The sequence below is a fragment of the Arachis stenosperma genome, chromosome 2 (genome assembly GCF_014773155.1).
Source record: "Arachis stenosperma cultivar V10309 chromosome 2, arast.V10309.gnm1.PFL2, whole genome shotgun sequence".
Classification (NCBI taxonomy): Eukaryota; Viridiplantae; Streptophyta; class Magnoliopsida; order Fabales; family Fabaceae; genus Arachis; species Arachis stenosperma.
This window is the reverse complement of record NC_080378.1, coordinates 3967397-3983121: the sequence shown is the minus strand read 5'-3', so window position 1 is coordinate 3983121 and position 15725 is coordinate 3967397. Positions and strand designations below refer to the sequence as shown.

Sequence of the window (15725 nt, the reverse complement as noted above, 5' to 3'; positions counted from 1 at the left end):
GAAAACATTGCTTCATCTTCAAATGATGCAAAGTATCAAGACCCAACTTGCTTTAACAAAACAGTTACTCCAAGATTTTGTAGACTATGCAATCGAAATGGACACTTTCCTATCCAATGTTTCTTTGGTGAAAGAATGATTGGTGACAAAGTTTGTAAAGTTGTTTTTGATTACAATGGCTTAGGACATAGAAGATGGTTTAACGTTAAAGGATCCAAAAAGATTTGGATACCTAAGGTCTCTTAAGCATTGTTTTGTAGGTGTGCCTAGCATCCAAAAGAAAAGAGAACACGTGGTACATGGATAGCGGATGCTCTAGGCATATGACCGGAAAGATAACCTTCTTTGTAAAGCTTGATGAATATGATGGAGGATTTGTCACATTCGGTGATGATGCAAAAGGAAAAATAGTAGCTGTTGGGAAAGTGGGTAAAAATCTCTCATCTTGTATAAATGATGTCCTTCTTGTACATGGATTGAAACATAACTTGCTTAGTGTTAGTCAATTGTGTGATTTGGGTTTTGAAGTTATTTTCAAGAAACTTGTTTGCTTAGTGGTTTGTGAGAAAACTGGGGATGTTCTATTTGAAGCTAAAAGATGTAATAATGTGTATGGATTAACTCTTGAGGATTTAAAGGAACAAAATGTAACATGCTTTACCTCTCTTGAATCTGAAAAATGGCTTTGGCATAGAAAGTTGGGTCATGCTAGCATGTACCAAATTTCTAAGCTAGTCAAAAAGAATTTGGTTAGAGGAATTCCGAACATCAAGTTTGATAAGGATCTTACTTGTGATGCTTGCCAATTGGGCAAACAAGTAAAATCCTCTTTTAAATCAAAAGATGGAATCTCAACCAAAAGGCCATTGGAAATGTTACATATTGATCTTTTTGGTCCTACTAGAACTCAAAGTTTGGGAGGTAAACACTATGGTCTTGTAGTGGTTGATGATTACTCTAGATTTGGTTGGGTACTTTTCCTTGCTCATAAGAATGATGCATTTTATGCCTTCTCCACCCTTTGTAAGAAAATTCAAAATGAAAAAGATTTGAAAATTGCCCATTTGAGAAGTGATCATGGAAGAGAATTTGAAAATCAAGATTTTGAAAAATTCTGTGATGACTTAGGGATTTCTCACAATTTTTCATGCCCTAGAACCCCCCAACAAAATGGGGTGGTTGAAAGAAGGAATCGTAGCCTTCAAGAAATGACTAGGGCCATGCTATGTGATAATGAAATTCCCAAATTTTTATGGGCTGAAGCTGTGAACACAGCATGTTATATTTTGAATAGAACAATCATTAGAAAAGGGTTAAAGAAAACTCCTTATGAGCTATGGAAAGGAACCCCTCCAAATCTTAAGTATTTTCATGTTTTTGGATGTAAATGCTTTGTACTTAACAATAAAGAAAACCTTGGAAAATTTGATCCAAAATCCTATGAAGGAATGTTTGTTGGATATTCCACCACAAGCAAGGCCTATAGAGTTTATCTCAAAGAGCATAGGACAATAGAGGAATCCATACATGTTACCTTTTGTGATTCTAACTTAATTCCCAGTATTGTGAAGGAAAATGATTCAGATTGTGAAGAGGATGGAACAAGTAAAGAAAATTCCAAAACTGTTGAAAATGAAGAATATGTCAGTCCTGTTTTATCTCCTCAGATTGAAGGAGAAACTCCCATTTTGTCTCCTGAGCAGACACGAGAAACTGAAACAGTGAGACAATCAGAAGTTCATCAAAGCTCAACACCTGTCCGAAAGCCTAGAGAATGGAAGTCCATGAAGGGTTATCCTCATGATTTCATCATTGGTGATCCCTCTCAAGGAGTAACAACAAGATCATCCACCAAAAGGCCAACCGAACCTAGCAATCTTGCTCTCTTGTCACAAATAGAGCCCAACAATATCAAACAAGCTCTTGAGGATCCATCATGGGTCAAAGCAATGCAAGAGGAGCTTGCTCAATTTGACAAGAATAAGGTTTGGACACTAGTACCTCATCCGGATGGTAAGAAGGTAACGGGTACTAAGTGGGTATTTAAAAATAAACTTGGTGAAGATGGACAAGTTGTTCGTAACAAGGCTAGATTAGTGGCCCAAGGTTATGATCAAGAAGAGGGTATTGATTTTGATGAGTCTTTTGCTCCGGTAGCTAGAATGGAAGCAATTAGGTTGCTTCTTGCCTATGCTGCCCATAAGGGTTTCAAAATGTTTCAAATGGATGTTAAGTGCGCTTTCCTTAATGGCTTTATTGATAGGGAAGTGTATGTGGCTCAACCCCCCGGTTTTGAACATAAAGAATTTCCAAATCATGTTTTTAAATTAACTAAGGCTCTTTATGGTCTTAGACAAGCTCCAAGAGCTTGGTATGAGAGGCTTAGTACCTTTTTGTTGGAAAATCATTTTCAAAGGGGAACCACCGACACTACCTTATTCATTAAAACATCTAATGATGATATCCTTCTTGTTCAAGTTTATGTTGATGACATTGTATTTGGTTCGGCCAGTGTTTCCTTGTGCGAAGAGTTTGGAAAACTCATGACTAGTGAGTTTGAGATGAGTTTAATGGGAGAGCTTACTTTCTTTCTTGGCCTCCAAATTAAGCAAACTCCTAGTGGTATTTTTATTCATCAAGGAAAGTATGCAAAAGAACTTATCAAAAAGTTTGGCCTAGAAAATTCCAAATCAATGGGCACTCCTATGCATCCCAATACTAAACTTGAAAAGGATGATGATGGCCAAGATGTGGATGAAACAAGGTATAGAGGAATGATAGGTTCACTCATGTACCTTACCTCTTCTAGACCGGATATAGTCCAAAGTGTGGGTGTATGTTCAAGGTTTCAATCACATCCAAAAGAATCCCACCTTACGGCTGTTAAACGCATCATTAGATACATTAAGGGAACTTGTAATTATGGATTATGGTATCCTAAATCTGATGACTTTTGTGCAGTAGGGTTTTGTGATGCAGATTATGCGGGAGATCGGGTGGATAGGAGGAGCACCTCCGGCATGTGTTGCTTCCTTGGAAGCTCACTCAACATGTGGTCAAGCAAGAAACAAGTCACAGTGGCTCTATCCACTGCTGAAGCCGAATATGTTTCCGCATCTGCTTGTTGCTCACAATTAATTTGGTTAAAAACACAATTGGAAGATTACAAATTAAAAATCAATAGTATACCCTTATTTTGTGATAATATGAGTGCTATAAACATTTCAAAAAATCCTGTTCTGCACTCAAGAACTAAGCACATTGAGATAAAATATCATTTCATTAGGGAACATGTGCAAAAGGGTACTATTGATATTCAATTTGTAAAATCTGAAGACCAAATTGCAGATATTTTTACAAAACCTCTCTGTGAAGACAGATTCTGTACCTTGAGAAAAAGTTTGGGAATGCTTGATTTAAGTTTCATTGAAAATCTGTGAATTTGTGATTCTGTTCAGTTTTGCTCGTAGGTTTGGACGAGATGAAAATAATGGCACAATTGAAGAGCTGTGGTCAAGGGGGAGGCAACGCAGAATTCAAAATTTTATGGGCCCCACAAAATTTTCATGACCCCACAATAACAGTTTTGTTAATTATCTCTCCATACAAATAAGAATCTTCTTCCTTGTGTCACCATATCTTCTTGGAAGTGGTTATTGTCAAATCAAATCCTTCTCTACATCTAATCCCTTGATTTAAGGCAACCACTTTTCAGTTTTAGATTTCAAAAGTTAAAAAGGAAATCATCTTTTTGGGTAATAACCACCCCATAATGGTCATTAACCGCCCACTAATGATCATTATTTCCATCATTCTCTCTCTTCAAGCCACATTTAATGCGTCACCCACCTTGCTTCTCTCCCACTCAACTCGGCTATCAACCCTTTCATATTTCATTCCTCCATTACCATGAAAAAGAAAACCGCGCCAAGAAAGAGTGAAAGAATTCTTCTGTCTCAAAAACCATCAACGCCTCAAACCCACACTCACATTCACATTCATTCAACCTCATCATCTTCTCTCTCACCACCGTCCAAACAAACAACCACCATGAGAAAAAAGGTGATTGCCCACAAAAGTTCAGGCCGAGGCAAGAACAAGAAGCCCGTAGTTGAAGAAGAAGAGCAAGAGTCTCACACTTCTCCCACTCCTTCACCTCCACCCTCATCACCAAAGAAGTCTACCCCCGGAAAAGGCTCACAAAAGAATCAAGGGTTTGCACTCAATGACACCACTGAACCTCCAAACTTGGAATCCATGGAATTCCGAGACAAGTATGGCAAGTCTCACTCTCATTTTGATCCAAGCAGATTTAACTCATGCACCTCTTTCGAGTTTCACAAAGAGGTTATGGAGAAACGTCATTTGTGCACTACCTATCTTGTTAGTCTCGAAAATCTCAAGAGCACCAACATTCCCTCTCTGTTTGATCTTCTCAACTGGAAGCCTCTGCTCCTTATCAAAAAGCCAGTGTACCCAGGTCTTGTTCGAGAATTCTATGCTAATATGCGACTCATTGATGGCACCCTTCATTCCTATGTCAAAAGGGTTCAAATAGCCCTTGATGCTGAGACAATTGGAGCGGCCCTGGGCTTCAAGGATGAAGGACCGCGAGCATACATGGTGGAGAAATGGGACACACAAGTCGGCGTTTCTCACAAAACTGTTCTTCAGCACATTTGCACAAACCTTTCCGGATTGCATGGAACCACTCCAACTCACAAAGCTCTTGGACCAGTCAATTCCTTGCTTCACCGCATCATCACTCATATTCTGACTCCCCAAAGCGGCTCACACAACCGAGTAACATTTTCTGACTGTCTCATACTGTTTGCTTTGGTTACCTCTACCCCTATTTCCTTTGGTTACATCATGATTAGGCACATGTGGAATTCTGTTAGAAGCACCAGAAAGGCTAACCTGCCTTATGGTATGTTTTTAACTAGAATATTTGAGTACTTTAAAGTTGATTTGTTAAATGAGAAGGTAGAAAACGAGGTGTCTACAATCCGAGGAGGAGGAGCAACCAAGGAAACCAAAGGGCGAAAATCGGACAGTGAGCATGAAGGAAGGCCAGAATCTTCCAAAACAATCAGATCCATTCAACAGATTTTAGGAGAGTTTTCAAACATGGCAGACCTGATGTTCCGATCTCATAAAGAAGCCCGGAAGCAAGCTTATGAAAATGAGAAAGCTTGGAAAAACTGCAAGGAACGGGTCAATTTGATGCTGGAACACCTGAACAAGGATTTGGGAGATGATAGTGAAGGAGGCGCTGAGGAAGAAGACTTTCATTTATCTGATGATTAGCACTTGTGTTTATTCTGTTTGATATTGGTTCCATTAGGCTCAATCTCCTTTTTGTATAAGCATGACTTGATACTCACTGCTTTAGGATAATCTCTAGGATGCTTTGATACACTTTTGCTATTTTATCTTGACTTTTTTGTTATGTTTATCATGGTTTGTGCAGGTGCCCCTTTGATGACAAAAGGGGGAGGAAATTTAGGTTCCAAAATTGAAATTGGAACGAAACAGGGGCTGGAAAAACAGGGGAACAGGGGTTGAAATTTTCAGTTTTGAAAATTCATGATTACCCTTGTTCAAAGAATGCATGTTGTTATTGCATTTGTTTTAACATGGTCATTGCTGTTTGAACTGCATTTGTTTATCATGATTAGTTTATTTGGCATTTGGTTTATAATGATGTTTGATTGATTTTGATGCCTGGCTGTTGATTCATCAATTGGTAAACTTGTTGGATTGAAAATTTATTTTTGGCAGTTCCTTTAAATTGTGTAAAATATAAAAACTGCCTTGTTTCGTTCTTCAAATATTTTTCATCATGTTGTTTTGCTCTGATATCCCAAATAAGAAAATGTTTGAAAAATATTTGGATACTTTTGTTGTATGAAAAATGTTTGAGCAGTAAATCAGTTTATGATATCAAATGAGTTTTGATTATCAATTAAAACTGCTCATAAATCAAGCATTTAGCATCATAAAATATGCTAAATAACATTGTTACTTGAAGCTTGATTTAAATGTTACAGGCTAGTACTTCCCTTGGTAAAATAGCATATATTAAGGGGGAGCCATGTGACATTTTGAAAGGGGGAGAAATTCAAAATCAAAGGGAGTATTCCTTACTCAATATTTAAATTTCTTTCCATTTCAATTTTAATAATGTTTGTCATCAAGGGGGAGATTGATGAGTTTGGAAAACTCTTGTTAAATTTTGATGATGAATAAACATTATTAAAATATTAAATTACAAAATTATTAATTTGATCTTAACTTATATTTGCTTAATTAATAATTTTGTTGTACAGATTTTGTTGGGCCGAAACAAAAGAAAATTAACAAAGCCCAACTGTTGCATTATTGGTTCAGCTGTGTGTTTATAATTGAAGCTAGTTATAATTGGGCCAGAATAAATATTATTGTTGCAAGCCCAAACAAATGCTTTCTTGTTTGCTTCCTATGCTTGATCCGCTACACAACTCATCAGAAAAGCAAATGTTAACCAATTGGGCCAGCTTTAATCTCAATACTACAAGCCCAAGTCTTACAAGTGATGAATGTTTCCAAGCTTGGTCCGAAACAAAGGAAAAATGAAAGCCAAGTGCTTCCAACGGAACCAAGTATTAACCATGTGATGGATTTCAAAATCTATTACATTGTTAATTAATGCATGGGGAACATGAGAGAGAAAAATTTCAGCTGAAGTGATTGATGGTTATTATGACTTACACGCCACTCTATGCTAGGGAAGTAAAAGCAAGCTATTCTCATTCAATTTTGATCAACCACTTTGTATTGCTTTTCCTTCAGATCTCTTTTATTCTCTCTCATCTCTCTCTTCTTCTCTATTCGGTCCTTGTCCAGGAAACAATGGAAGAAATGTTCTTCAACACCGAAAGGAAGATGTTGCATGCGCCTAAGACCATCAAGCTAATGATGGCAAGAAAACATACCAAAAGAAAGATGAGCTGTGGCTGAGATTACTACCAAATGTGGTTAGATTTGGTGAGGTAATCTTGAGCCTTTCATGCTCAAAAAGGGAAGTTGAAGATTCGGCCAAGAGGAGAGATTCTTGAAGCATGGCTTGTCTTCGATTCTGATCAACCACCACAGGGAGTAGCTAGAGTGGCGAAGTGATGGTTGAAGGCAGAGATTGAAGCAGATGAAGTCATTTTCATCATGAGACATCAAGGGCCAGAAATCCATCTTGGAGAGCAAGCCAAGGATGGAGAGCCCGGATTGATGAAGGGTGATGATCAAGAAAGGGCTAGAGGTAATTGCATGATGGTTAATGTATGGTTATCTCTTCTCTCTCTGTGTGGCCGAACCGGTTCTGTGTTTGTTGAAGGAGGAAGAAAGTTGGTTCGGTTTTAGCTTCAAGTGTGGAGGCTTTCCTCTTCTTTAAAAAGGGGGAACAACCACTGTTTGAAGCAAGGAGAAAAATTTGAGAGTGCAAGGCACAGAGTTCTCAGAGCTACCTGAGCTAACAGTTTTCTTTTCTCCTTCAATGTATTCTGTTTAGTATTTTTCTGTTTAATTTTGTCATGTCTTGAGTCTCATGGAAAAAGGCAAACAAGTGAGGTTTGTATGAAAAAGCCATAGAGTGGAAAAAGGCAGAGAGTGCAAAATTAAAAGAAAAAGCCATAGATGTCTTAGAGGTCCTTTGTTCATCTATGTTGTGTATCATGATTCTGTGGGAATCCCCTTGTAAGTTGGGTTAGCACTTTACAAGTTGTAATCAGATTGATTATAGTGAAATTCCATCATGTTTGTGATGGAGACTGGATGTAGGCTGCACTGCACTTAGCAGCCGAACCAGGATATATCTTGGTGCAATCTTCTTCTCTTTCTACTCCATTTCTGTTTTCTACTACACAGGAGCAAAAGCCAGAATTATCTCGTTCCAAGTGACGAGACAAAACAAAAAGTCTCGTGGCAAGGGACGAGACAAAACAGAGTTGCTCGTGTCCAGTGACGAGCAAAAACAGAAAAGTCTCTTCTGAAAGTCAGCAAGTGTTAAGCTTTAAAAAAGGGGGCTAAGATTCAACCCCCCTTCTCTTAGCCACTGAAACCATCAATATGTATAAAGGATAAAGTTGGTAAAAGAAAAATAAATATCGAAGGTATTAGCTAAAAGCACGTTAGTGCAACGGAGAAGCTAGAAATTATTACTTCTTGTAAACGTGGGTTTAGGAACAAAAGCACTTCTGCGTTTGTAGAGAAGAAAATTAGCCAAACAAAAAAGTGAAACTTTCAAGAAGTTCTAACGTGCTTTTTTCATTCAAACGTGGTTACCAAACACACCCCAAGCATTTAGACAATTTGCATTCTCATTATAAACAAACATAAATCATCACTTTCTCATGGCTCTGAATTCTCCTTTCTCATACGATGTGTTCATTACTTTCCGAGGCAATAGCTAAGCATGAAAAGAGATACAAAGATGACATGAACAACAAGGTGGACAAATGGAAAGAGGCTCTGCATCAAGTGGCTAATTTGTGAGGCTATCATTTCAAATACAAGTACCTCACCTTCTTAAATTTGTTTCATTTGTCTAATATTTCAAATTGAAATGTGGGTCAGAACTTATACATATTTGTATCTATGCAACATTGCAACCACATGTATATGAGCTAGTCTTGATTGGGCAGGGATGGATATGAACACAAGTTTATTGGAAACATTGTGGAAAATATCTCAAAAAGGATTAGATGACATGCGGCTTTGCCTGTTGCTGATCATCCAGTTGGATTGGAGTCCCCGGTGTTAGAGGTCGCTTCACTTCTAGATGTTGAATCTAATGCTGGGGTTCACATGGTTGGTATTCATGGAATTGGTGGAATAGAAAAAACACACTTGTTCTTGCCATCTATAACTTGATTGCTGACAATTTTGAAGGCGTGTGCTTTCTTAAAACCGTGAGAGAAAATTTAAATAAGTATGGTTTAATACATCTTCAAAATAATCTTCTTTATAAGATATTAGAGAAGGAGGGAGTACACATAGTAGGTGTTGATAAAATTGTGAAAAAATAGGAAAAGAAAAGATGAAGAAATTTTATTGATTGTTGATTGATTGAATTGAATTGAAATGTAGTTTAATACGCCCCCGCAAGCTGGTGGATGGAAGATGTCAATAATCCACAACTTGGATAAGTTCTGATGAAATTGTTGAGAAAAGCGCGTCTGACGTGGGGATGCGGAGGAAGATGTGTGCGGAGGAGCTTGAGCCGCCGGCGGCAAAAATGTAAAAGGAGATACTTTACTTGAGCTGCGATCTTCAAAAAAATGCGTACGTATGACGCAATAACTTCAAATGGCGCATAGAGCGCGATAAAAAAAGAGGGCGCGTGGAACGCAATAAGAGTGTAGATGAAACTGTTAAAACATATGCAGATTAAACTGTTGAAACAAAATGCAGACATGACTGCTGAAACAGAATACAGACGAAACTGTCGGAAAAAAGGAGGCGCAGACGAAATTGCTGGTAAAGAACTGGGGTAACCAAAACTGGGGTAGGATTTTCACTTGGATGCCTTTAACAAAGATTGGTTGGATCTTGAACTGAATTGGAAGATTGATTATTCATTGTGAGAGGAGATTGAAAAAGAAGCATAATGATTTCTCGTTGGAAAGATGATAGCTTATGTATCCTCTTCAAGGAGGATACCAAGACTGATACCATGATAAAATTGTGAAAGAATAGAAAAAGAAAAGATGAAAAAATTTTATTGATTGTTGATTGATTGAATTGAATTGAAATATAGTTTAATAGGTGTTAAAAAAAGAATTTCACAAATACAACATAGACTCTGCCAAAAGAAAATTCTTTTAGTTCTAGATGATATTGATGATCCTGAGCAGTTGACAGCAATTGCTGGAAAACCTGATTGGTTTGGTCGTGGCAGTAGAATCCTTATTACAACACGGGACAAACATTTGCTAACACTTCATAGCATTGAAATGACATATGAGATACAAGCTTTGAATGAGGAAGAGTCCTTAGATTTGCTTAATTGGAAAGCTTTTAAAATAGATATTGTTAACCCAAGGTACGCAAATGTTTTAACACGTACAGTAACTTATGCTTTTGTACTTTCATTGACTTTGGAAGTAATAGATTCTAACTTGTTTGGAAAATATTTAGAACAGTGGGAATCTGCATTGGATCACTATGAAAATTTCTTGATAATAAAATATGCAAGATACTTCTTATGAGCTTTGATGCTTTGGAAAAAGAAGAGCAGAATGTTTTTCTAGATATTGCTTGTTGTTTTAAAGGATATACATTAATGAAAGTTACAGATATATTTCAAGCTCATTATGGAATGTGTATGAAATATCATATTGGAGTGTTAGTTAAAAATTCTCTCAAAGATTAATTGGTGTGATGCATGATTTAACAGAAGACATAGGCAAAAAAATTGTTCTAAAAAAATCACCAGAAATAGCTGGAAAGCGTGATAGATTATGGTTTTGTGAAGACATAGTAAAAGTTTTAGAAAATATTTAAGTAAGTAATAAATTGAATTTCTCTACATAAGTGTTTATTAAAGACTTTGTTTTCACACGTGTTTTAATTAATTCATATTTTTATTCTATCTTAAAGGGGACTAGTGCCATTAAAATCATGTATCTAGAATTTCCCTTATTTGATAGGAAAATAAAATGGGATGAAAAAGTTTTTAAAGAGATACAAAATCTAAAAACACTTAATATAACAAATGGTTGGTTTTATTGCGCTCCCAAAAATCTTTCAAATAGTTTAAGAATATTAAAGTATTTTCCATATGCTTTTCAACTAAAAGATCTCTCCATACTCAAGTTACCTTAGTACCACCATGTGTCTCTTAAGTTGGATAGCTTATCCAAGGCAAGTGTACTAAATTCATTTTTACGATATTGCATGTTATTAACTTTATAAGGTTTATTTGCTTGATTCTTCTTTTTTTTTTTTCAAAAGTTTGAGAGTATAAAACTAAAAGTATTGAATTTCGATTACAGTAATTTTTTGAAAGAGATATTTGATGTGTCTAATCTTCAAACTTTACAAGAATTCTCTTTTAAAGATTGTGAGAATTTAGTCACAGTTCAAAGTTCAGTTGATTTATTAAATAAACTTAAAATATTGAATGCTGAAGATTGCGATAAGCTACAAATTTTTCACTTGCTATCAAATTGCTCTTACTGGAAAAACTCTTTCTATGTGGTTATTCAAGCCTTGAGAATTTTTCAAAAATTTTAGAAGTAATGGAAAATCTTAAATGGCTTCATTTGGAAGGTACTAGCATAAAAGATTTGCTTTGTTCATTTCGAAATTTTTTTGGATTGTTGCTTTTGGAAATGAGGAAAAATGAAATGTATAAAGGACTGTACATGATTTGGTTAATCCAAAAATCAAATTTGCTTTTTGATTAACCAAAAATTTAATTTTAGTTAATTACCCAAATTGATTTTATATGATAAAATTGGTTATTAACATGTTAATAACCACATTATTCTTGTACCACATTACATTTTGAAAAAGGATGGAATCATGGGGAGGTTTCTTATAATACAAGACAACGTCACAAGTCCTACTACAAAAAGGTTCCAAGTGAATCAATTGCAAAAAGAGTAGTATCATGCATGATATTCATTCACTGATCCTTACAGAATGACAGGACTAATTATAATGATGATCATGCTCTCAATGATATTGCCCAACCATAAGAAGCATCCCTTGCTCCTTGAATCATGCATGGGTTTGTGGACATTGCTGTTTCTAGCACTTGTGACTAAGTAAGAATGCATTGCTGTTTGTTTCATTCAAGGTGTGAAATGAAAGTATTAGGTCAAGGAATAGAGATGACTATTCATTCAATATGGTGCTGAATTTGTACAGAATAGTTGAGCAATTCTGTGTGCTGAACCTCCTAAGCTTCTTTGTAAATAGTTGAAGTTGTGGACAGCCAGAAACATCAAGTAACTGAAGATTTGGCAACATATCAATGTTTATAGGAAGTTCCTTTAGATTTGTGCAACATTTCAGCACTAAAACCTCAAGGCTACTGAAATTGATGATACAAGAAGGCAATTCTTGTATTGCAGTCTCTTCCACCTCAATAATTCTCAAGTTTTCCATTTCTCCCAACAATTCTGGAAACTTCTCAAGTTGAGAACAACCATTAAGAGCAATGCATCCTAAAGATGGCAACTTTAGGACACTTGGTAAGTTCTTCAGCTCAGTGCACCTTTCAACACCTAAATAAACAAGTTAATCAAGTGATCCAATAGATTCATGAATATCAACCAAACTTTCCTATTAGGACTTCTCTTGTATTTATCCAACGCAGATTGATAGGGGCGGCAAACGGGTTTAAACTCGCCGGGCTGACCTGCATAACCCGCTAAAAAAGGCGGGCCGAGTTAGAAAATTGGAACCGCCAAATAATAAAATCCCGCCTAACCCGTACCGCTTAAACTGCGGGCTTTGGGGAGCTTTTCCGTCGGACTTAGTATTTTTTTGGAAATGGGTATTTTTATAATTTTTTTACCAAAACCCAACTTTCTTCAACCCAACTTACAAGAGAATGCAGATGAAAATTGAGTGTTTTGGATTATGTTTATTTTGTTGTAGAGATAATATTTATAATTATGTTTTTAATTATGTTTATTTTGCTTTGGGAACAATATTTATAATTATGTTTTGGATGAAAACTTGATTTATAACTATGTTAATTAGATATTTATAATTACAAAAACTTTAATATTTGTGAATATAAAAATTATAATTTGTTTATACCTTTAAAAATTATAATAGTTAAAAGTGAAAAACAGAAGAATTTTTTTTATGCCTTTATATATATTATTTAATAGTTAAAAGTAAAAAAAAATTTGGCGAGCTTAGTCCGCTGGCCCGCCAGCCCGCCATTAGGCGGAGCGGGTAGGATTCTGGAACCGCTTCACTAGACGGGGCGAGGCAGGCTTCTCGCGGGGCGGGACGGACTTCCCCGCTTGCCACCCCTTAGCAGATTCCCATTGGCAAATGCTTCGACCACACGTAACAGAGCCTAATACTAGCTTGTATTTTCTCTGACATTCGCAAGAAAACTCGCATATCGAAATTGATTACATAGTGTGTTAGAAACAGCTTTTACAATAGTTGTTTTACCAATTCCGCCAATACCATAAATGCCAACCATTCTAACATCATCAGATCCAGGTTCTAACAGTGAGTATACTTCTGAATTCTGATACACGAGCTTGGAGTCCAACAGGGTGTCCAGCTACATTTAGCGGAATGCGATTCAACTTTTGGGATACTTCATCCACTACATTTAGCTATATATGTGTATGATTTGATCAATGTATCAATAGATATTATATTGGTGCATATGAACATAATTTAACAATTATCAATAGTTAATATAGAATTCAATAGTTTCTCCAGAAATTTTGTAATTTCATTGAAATTGAGTATGATACATCTGAATAGTACATTGTTCCACCAAGATTGGTATAGATTATATGAATACTTGGCCTATGCAGGTTATGCCTCCTTAAAAAACCTCTATAGACCAAACCCCTGGAGCTTGGGAAAAAATCCAATAGAGGAAAAAGAGTACATCAACCATGCATAATTTAAGGAATAATAAAAAAGAGCTCAACAACTTTTATAACCTCATATAACTAAACTCTAGAATAAAGAACACTCTTGGAGTCGGCAAGAAGAAGAACAGTGAGTTCTGGGGGAGGGTTGATCATAAGAGAAAACGTATAATTTGAAGAAGAACCCATCTTTGCCAAAAAATCAGCACACGAATTTCCTTCCCTCATGATATGATAGATAGTGACGTCCCACTCAAGAAGCATCAACTGATGAATTTCTTCGACAATGTGTGCGAATTCTGGAAAGTCTTCGGCATTGCCATGAATAATCTTCAGAGCCACCATGCAATCACTTTCACATTCCACCTTTCTGTACCCAGATTGCCATGCCAACCACAAACCATGCCGAATAGCCATTAGTTCGGCTTCGACACTGTCGGCAAAGCCAATATAGCTGACAAATCCGGCAATACAGTTGCCATCTTGATCTCTGAGCAAACCGCCACATCCTGCTCTTCCTGGATTTCCTCTTGAACTTCCATCCACATTGAGTTTGATGGCCCCTTCGGAAGGTGGAACCCAGCGAACTAGCATCCTTTGCCTACAAACACAGTAAAACGTCAAACTAAACATAACCAAAAGAAAATTTAGAAATAATTCACTGAATATTTTATAAAAGAACATAGTTCTCCAACATACTCAATGCTCAAATTTAAAATCACAGATTAAAAGAACCAGAAATATCGAATATTCAGAGTGCTATCGAATATTCCCTTTCTGATTGCTCGGGACAACAGACTTCACTCAAGTTGTAAAGTATTGAAATAAATCTTGAAATTATTTTAAATATGTTTAATGTCTTTGTGCCTGGGATTGTTATAGATTTTTTTCGTTTACTCCGTTCAGGTGCTATATGAAGCCTTTTGGAATCCCGTAAATTAGATTGTTGAAGCTACCCTTTGATCTTCACCGACTCTGAAATACAATCATCAATCATCAAACGAATCCCGTAAATTAGATTTAGTACGTTTCATTTTTAAATATTTTTTATTTCAATTTTTGATATTTTTAGATGCGTGTATTTTAAGCTAATTAATTGACTGAATTAATATTAATTTTCTTGAGTTTTTCTTTCAAAAAGTGCAGTTGACTAAATTCTACTTCATTAAAGTGTTAAAATATCGTTCACGTATATTTTTTTAAAACAAAGTTACAAAACAAATGGATTTTTTTAAAATAAATAAATGTTTTATTTAGGCTAGTAAACTAAATTAATTATATTATATAATATAAATTAAAAAATGTTATATTTTTAAGAATTAGTTAGATAATGTATAAATTAATATTTATTTAAAAGTATAAGACATTTATATATAATTCAATATAATTATTTAAAAAACATATACGGCAACAAATTTTTTCTGAAATTAACATCTTTCTCAGATATTAACTTAAAGAATGAAAACATAAAAAAATAATATATAAAATTATAAATAAAATTTATTAATCACGATATATTAAAATTTATACCTACTAATTGGACGTTGTGTTGGAATGAATAACTAGTGATTGGATGTCGTGCCAATGTTGAACCGTGTTTAGAAATACTTTGGGCATTTTGTTTGACAGATTATGAGATAGAGTAATATTAAAAAGAGTATATACTTTGAATATTTGTAATTTTATTTTTATTATCAAAGTTTTAATGTATATGTTAATGGCATTTAACTATTATTTTTTAATTCAATTGACATGCATTAAATTTAATTGATTAAAATGATTAAAATTTTGTTAGGTAGCGTTTGTTTTGAGGTAGTGAGACAGAGACTGAGAGACTGAGATTCAGTATCGTGTTTGTTAGTTCAGAGACTGGTACTAAAATTTCTGTCTCTGTCTCTAAAATTTCAATATTTCAGTACCTCCAAAAAGTAGGGACACAGGAGACTGAAATTTTTAGAGATGGAGACTGAAACTTTAATAACATTTTATACTTAAAATATTTTCATTTCAATTAATTAATTTCAATTTTATACTTTATGCAAATTAAATTAGAGTTTTATTCTTGTTTCAATTCATGTCTCCCATTTTACACCAAACAGAATACTGACA

General features: G+C 35.4%; 1 pseudogene; it reads left to right on the top strand.

Annotated features, from left to right (window-relative positions):
- The first annotated feature begins 9449 nt into the window (after nt 1-9449).
- LOC130962392 (TMV resistance protein N-like) lies at nt 9450-11444 on the top strand (annotated as a pseudogene).
- The last annotated feature ends 4281 nt before the right edge of the window (nt 11445-15725 follow it).